Source organism: Schistocerca cancellata, chromosome 6, assembly GCF_023864275.1.
Source record: "Schistocerca cancellata isolate TAMUIC-IGC-003103 chromosome 6, iqSchCanc2.1, whole genome shotgun sequence".
NCBI lineage: Eukaryota > Metazoa > Arthropoda > Insecta > Orthoptera > Acrididae > Schistocerca > Schistocerca cancellata.
In genome coordinates, this window is record NC_064631.1 from 31,214,142 (window position 1) to 31,221,554 (window position 7,413).

Sequence of the window (7,413 nt, forward strand, 5' to 3'; positions counted from 1 at the left end):
TGTGTCTATGAACTGGCTGCGTGACGTTTACATCAGTGGCCAGAAAGCCCAGCCGCGTCAGTGCATACATCCAGGTGAGACAGGGTGTAACGCCATACTGGCAAGTGGCACATAGAGCCGAGTTCTTCCTACATTTGACGCGATTATGTAGTTACTGAAATTGGATCACTTACCCTCTCAACATGTGCAGTTTCATTTCCTTTCCTCCTCCCCTTCTGGGCGCTTCACTATTTTCTTACAGATGGTATATTTCCGGAACCGTTGCCACCCGCTGTGGCCGAGCGGCTCTAGGCGCTTCAGTCCGGAACCGCGCTGCTGCTACGGTCGCAGGTTTGAATCCTGCCTCGGTCATGGATGTGTGTGATGTCCTTAGGTTAGTTAGGTTTAAGTAGTTCTAAGTCTAGGGGACTGATGACCTCAGATGTTAAGTCCCATAGTGCTTAGAGCCTATGAACCATTTTGAACCACAACCGTTCAAGATATAATTCTCTTTTCACCAAATGGATTCTGAGAAATTCTTTCTTCAGTTATATGTTATCTCTTTTCATAGTTATTTTAAATACAGAGATATTATTATCATCTTTGTCTTTTCACATGGAACAATAGTAATTCCTATTCTAAACAGACAAATTCAAAGGTGTTTCATCCTTTGGTTTGCTAGATTCGGAGAACTTACAGCATTTAGAAATAAGGATTTACCTGCTTTGAATTTGAAAGCACAGCTGTTTTATTCAGAAGTTCACTATTGTATACACAAATGAAGCAAAGTTTGTCGTCTCGGATAAGGACGAAACCGAGCATACAGGCCTGAGCGCACGTCCGTGTGACGTCAGCAGTGTAGTGTTAACAGCCAGCTGACACAAATGCATGCTTTGTCAAAGATAATGTATAACTTCTTTGATCGAATTATTTCACTGGAACTACTGCACGTGTGGTGTCACAGCCAGACACCACACTTGCTAGGTGGTAGCCTTTAAATCGGCCGCGGTCCGTTAGTATACGACGGACCCGCGTGTCGCCACTATCAGTGATTGCAGAGCGAGCGCCGCCACACGGCAGGTCTAGAGAGACTTCCTAGCACTCGCCCCAGTTGTACAGACGACTTTGCTAGCGATGGTTCACTGACAAAATACGCTCTCATTTGCCGAGTCGATAGTTAGCATAGCCTTCAGCTACGTCATTTGCTACGACCTAGCAAGGCGCCATTACCAGTTACTATTGATACTGAGTCAATAGCGACGCTCATCATTAATGGATTAAAGTTAAGTATTTCACCAGCTACGTCCGTTTTTCTAAAGTCTAATTTCCTTGTCCTATTCCAGACCTCACGCCAACCTGCGTGAGCTAAAACGCGTGCCTTTCGGCTTCCTCTAATAATACGGTGTTGGCTCTCCTGCCAACCCACAACAGCACGATCGTATAATTTTTTTCATAGTTGTTCGGGAATGGATGCCAAACAGTTACTACAGTATATATTGGTGGTGAGCGCATTGTTTGAAAAGAAAGAGAAATGGGAACGGTTGTGAATGAAACGATAGACAACGAGATAAGTTTGAAGTGTTCACCAGAATTTGCTTCGTGAGCTAAAAAAAAAAAAAATCAAATGTGTGTGAAATCTTATGGGACTTAACTGCTAAGGTCATCAGTCCCTAAGGTCCTAAGCTTACACACTACCTAACCTAAATTATCCTAAGAACAAACACACACACACCCATGCCCGAGGGACGACTCGAACCTCCGCCGGGACCAGCCGCACAGTCCATGACTGCAGCGCCTTAGACCCCGCGGCTAATCCCGCGTGGCATGAGCTACATAAAAAACGGCGAAAATTGTCTGAGAATGAAACATTTCAGTCTGACCTTATGAAAGTGGCCCCTCCTGTTTGCATACACGATACTAATTTAAGAAATGCAATTTCTTAATTTTATTCATCATAATCGGTGGTTTTGGAAAGCCTGCAACTGTGTCTTTCATGATTTAAATAATGAAATACTGAATAAATTACGTATTTTTTCATGCTTAATATGACTGAATTCGTCAGCAGGAAAAGGGAGAGAAGGAAACATAGTACGTGAATATGGATTGGGGGGAAGAAATGAAAGAGGAAGCCGCCTTGTAGAATTTTGCACAGAGCATAACTTAATCATAGCTAACACTTTCTTCCCCCATGAACCATGGACCTTGCCGTTGGTGGGGAGGCTTGCGTGCCTCAGCGATACAGATGGCCGTACCGTAGGTGCAACCACAACGGAGGGGTATCTGTTGAGAGGCCAGACAAACATGTGGTTCCTGAAGAGGGGCAGCAGCCTTTTCAGTAGTTGCAGGGGCAACAGTCTGGATGATTGACTGATCTGGCCTTTAACCAAAACGGCCTTGCTGTGCTGGTACTGCGAACGGCTGAAAGCAAGATGAAACTACAGCCGTAATTTTTCCCGAGGACATGCAGCTTTACTGTATGATTAAATGATGATGGCGTCCTCTTGGGTAAAATATTCCGGAGGTAAAATAGTCCCCCATTCGGATCTCCGGGCGGGGACTACTCAAGAGGACGTCGTTATCAGGAGAAAGAAAACTGGCATTCTACGGATCGGAGCGTGTAATGTCAGATCCCTTAATCGGGCAGGTAGGTTAGAAAATTTAAAAAGGGAATGGATAGGTTAAAGTTAGATATAGTGGCAATTAGTGAAGTTCGGTGGCAGGAGGAACAAGACTTCTGGTCAGGTGACTACAGGGTTATAAACACAAAATCAAATAGGGGTAATGCAGGAGTAGGTTTAATAATGAATAGGAAAATAGGAATGCGGGTAAGCTACTACAAACAGCATAGTGAACACATTATTGTGGCCAAGATAGATACGAAGGTGATTACAGGGTTATAAATACAAAATCAAATAGGGGAATTGCAGGAGTAGGTTTAATAATGAATAAAAAAATAGGAGTGCGGGTTAGCTACTACAAACAGCATAGTGAACGCATTATTGTGGCCAAGATAGACACAAAGCCCATGCCTACTACAGTAGTACAAGTTTATATGCCAACTAGCTCTGCAGATGATGAAGAAATTGATGAAATGTATGACGAGATAAAAGAAATTATTCAGGTAGTGAAGGGAGACGAAAATTTAATAGTCATGGGTGACTGGAATTCGTCAGTAGGAAAAGGGAGAGAAGGAAATATAGTAGGTGAATATGGATTGGGGGGAAGAAATGAAAGAGGAAGCCGCCTTGTAGAATTTTGCACAGAGCATAACTTAATCATAGCTAACACTTGGTTCAAGAATCATAATAGAAGGTTGTATACCTGGAAGAATCCTGGAGATACTAAAAGGTATCAGATAGATTATATAATGGTAAGACAGAGATTTAGGAACCAGGTTTTAAATTGTAAGACATTTCCAGGGGCAGATGTGGATTCTGACCACAATCTATTGGTTATGAACTGCAGATTGAAACTGAAGAAACTGCAAAAAGGTGGGAATTTAAGAAGATGGGACCTGGATAAACTGAAAGAACCAGAGGTTGTAGAGAGTTTCAGGGAGAGCATAAGGGAACAATTGACAGGAATGGGGGAAAGAAATACAGTAGAAGAAGAATGGGTATCTCAGGGATGAAGTAGTGAAGGCAGCAGAGGATCAAGTAGGTCAAAAGACGAGGGCTAATAGAAATCCTTGAGTAACAGAAGAAATATTGAATTTAATTGACGAAAGGAGAAAATATAAAAATGCAGTAAATGAAGCAGGCAAAAGGGAATACAAACGTCTCAAAAATGAGATCGATAGGAAGTGCAAAATGGCTAAGCAAGGATGGCTAGAGGACAAATGTAAGGATGTAGAGGCTTGTCTCACTAGTGGTAAGATAGATACTGCCTACAGGAAAATTAAAGAGACCTTTGGAGAGAAGAGAACCACTTGTATGAATATCAAGAGCTCAGATGGCAACCCAGTTCTAAGCAAAGAAGGGAAGGCAGAAAGGTGGAAGGAGTATATAGAGGGTCTATACAAGGGCGATGTACTTGAGGACAATATTATGGAAATGGAAGAGGATGTAGATGAAGATGAAATGGGAGATAAGATACTGCGTGAAGAGTTTGACAGAGCACTGAAAGACCTGAGTCGAAACAAGGCCCCGGGAGTAGACAACATTCCATTAGAACTACTGATGGCCTTGGGAGAGCCAGTCATGACAAAACTCTACCATCTGGTGAGCAAGATGTATGAGACAGGCGAAATACCCACAGACTTCAAGAAGAATATAATAATTCCAATCCCAAAGAAAGCAGGTGTTGACAGTTGTGAAAATTACCGAACTATCAGTTTAATAAGTCACAGCTGCAAAATACTAACGCGAATTCTTTACAGATGAATGGTAGAAGCGGACCTCGGGGAAGATCAGTTTGGATTCCGTAGAAATGTCGGAACACGTGAGGCAATACTAACCTTACGACTTATCTTAGAAGAAAGATTAAGAAAAGGCAAACCTACGTTTCTAGCATTTGTAGACTTACAAGGGGAGGCCGGCAATTGTGAAATTCATATTCGATTCATATTGCGCATAATAAAAGCTCACGGCCAGAGGTGTAATGTGGCAAAGCACCAAGATGCACTTCTCAGCCGTTGTCGAGAAAATCGACAGTTAAAAGAAACTGTTGCGGTTAAATACTCTCTAAGAGTAGAAGTTTTCTGTAGCGTCGTGGTGCAGCAGTAAGCGCTCGGGTTCGTAATCCGAAGGTTGCCGGATGAATCCCGAACCATTCAACCATTTTTTTTAGTATTGGTTTTTTGTAATTCAAATATATATATATATATATATATATATATATATATATATATATATATATATATACGAGGGTCAGTCAAAAAGTAATGCCTCCTAATTTTTTTTTCTACGTTTAATTGTCAGGAAATTTAAATGCAATTACATAGGTTGAAAACCAGAACATTGAGGATCATTTTGTCATTTTTCAATGTAATCTCTGCCCATCTCTACAGTTTTGGTCCATCTTTGAACAAGGGCATGTATCCCAGCACGGTAAAAATCACAGCTCTGCTTCCTAAGCCATTGACGCACGGATGTTTTGACGGCCTCCTCATCTTCAAAATGAATCCCACGATGAGCTTCTTTTAGTGGCCCGAACAGATGGAAGTCTGATGGTGCCAGGTCAGGGCTGTATGGGGGATGAGGCAAAATTTCCCATCCAATTTTGACAATCTCGTCAGAGGTGTGACGACTGGTGTGTGGTCTTGCATTGTCATGCAAAAGAAGAACATCTGCCATTGATTTTGTTGGGCGAACTCGCTGAAGACGTGCTTTAAGTTTGTTGAGGGTTGTGACGTATTGAACAGAATTTATTGTGCATCCCTGCTCCAAAAAATCAACCAGAATCACACCCTCTGTATCCCAGAAAACTGTTGCCATAACTTTCCCTGCCGATCGCACAGTTTTGAATTTTTTCTTCCTCGGCGAGCTTGTGTGACGCCACTCCATTGACTGCCTCTTTGATTCGGGTTCAAAAAAATGCACCCATGTTTCGTCCCCGGTCACAATTTTTTTCAGAAACTCATCTCCCTCCAAACGGAAGCGCTGCAAGTGTTGGGAGGCTATTGTTTTCCTTGCCTCTTTATTCTGATCGGTTAACATTCTTGGAACCCACCGTGCACAAACTTTTGAGTACCCCAATTGTTTAATAATCGTGATCACACTGCCTTTACTAAGAGAAATAATGCGACACACTTCATCTGCAGTCACCCGACGGTCACCACGAATGATGTCATCAACTTGCTGAATGTTGTGTGGAGTCACTGCACTCACCGGCCTGCCGCTCCGCTTTTCGTCAGTCAACGGTGTTTGCCCTTCAGCTTCATTACAACGACGAACCCATCGTCTAACAGTGCTGACATCCACTGTCACAACACCATACACCTTCTTCAGTCTTTCATGAATGCGTATGGGCGTTTCACCTTCTGCATTCAAGAATTCAATCACACAACGCTGTCTCAAACGAACATCGATGTCGGCCATCTTACAAACTTCTGCTGTGCTGCCACCTGTTGACACAGAAAGTTACTACTGCAGTGGATTGCAGAAGAAGGTTTGAGGAATGGCGCCAAATTCAAATTTTTCACTTAACTTAATTTCTTTAAGTAGAAAAAAAAATGGGAGGCATTACTTTTTGACCGACCCTCGTATATATATATATATATATATATATATATATATATATATAATTCCTGGCCATCAGTTGCAACAATTATGCATATAAGAAGTTGTTGAAAGTCGTTTGTCGTGGAAAAACTGGCGACTTCGAACATCATTATGTTTTCCCCAATTAAGTTGTATTTCACAAAGGTTATTAATTGTCTTCATAATGTTAACCACGTATAGTTAACGGAAGACCTGGAAACGATATTCCGAAACGAATACGTATAGCTTAAGTCAAACGTTCGAATTAGAATAGAGACCCCACGAACACAAACTTGCTGTGGCAGGTATGAAATATAAACTCCGTTACTCGCTCGTTAGACTTGAAGGACAGATGTTGAATGGGCCGAAACGAGCCGCCGCATAACAGAGTAGTTGCGTGCTAACTTCGAAAGAAGTTAGATGCGGTCCCTAGCGCAACTTATAACATCGTCGAAAATCAGTGCGGACGGGAGAGCTTTGGTACACACTGTTAAACAAACGGAAAAATGGAGGCGGTACAATTGGAGAGCGATCCGCCTTCACCAACATGCATAAGCAATACATTAATAGTATATATATTTGAATTAAAAAAAATAATAATAATAAAAATAAATTGCATGGCGCGAGATTCGATCCGGCGACCTTCGGATTACGAACTCCAGCGGTTACCGCTGCGCCACGACGCTGGAGAAAAATCATTAAGCGTAGAGAGTATTTCACCGCAAACGTTTATTTTAACTGTCGATTTTCTCGACAACGGCTGAGAAGTGCATCTTGGTGCTTTGCCACATTACACCTCTGGCCATGAGCTTTTATTATGCGCAGTATGAATCGAATCTGAATTTCACAATTGGCGGCCTCCCCTTGTTAGAGAAAGCTTTTGACAACGTTAACTGGAATACTCTCTTTCAAATTCTGAAGGTGGCAGGGGTAAAATACAAAGAGCGAAAGGCTATTTACAATTTGTACAGAAACAAAAGAAAAATTCGGAGTAGGTATTAAAATTCATGGAGAAGAAGTAAAAACTCTGAGGTTCGCCGATGACATCGTAATTCTGTCAGAGACAGCAAAGGACTTGGAAGAGCAGTTGAACGGAATGGACAGTGTCTTGAAAGGAGGATATAAGATGAACATCAACAAAAGCAAAACGAGGATAATGGAATGTAGTCAAATTAAATCGGGTGATGCTGAGGGGATTAGATTAGGAAATGAGACACTTAAAGTAGTAAAGGAG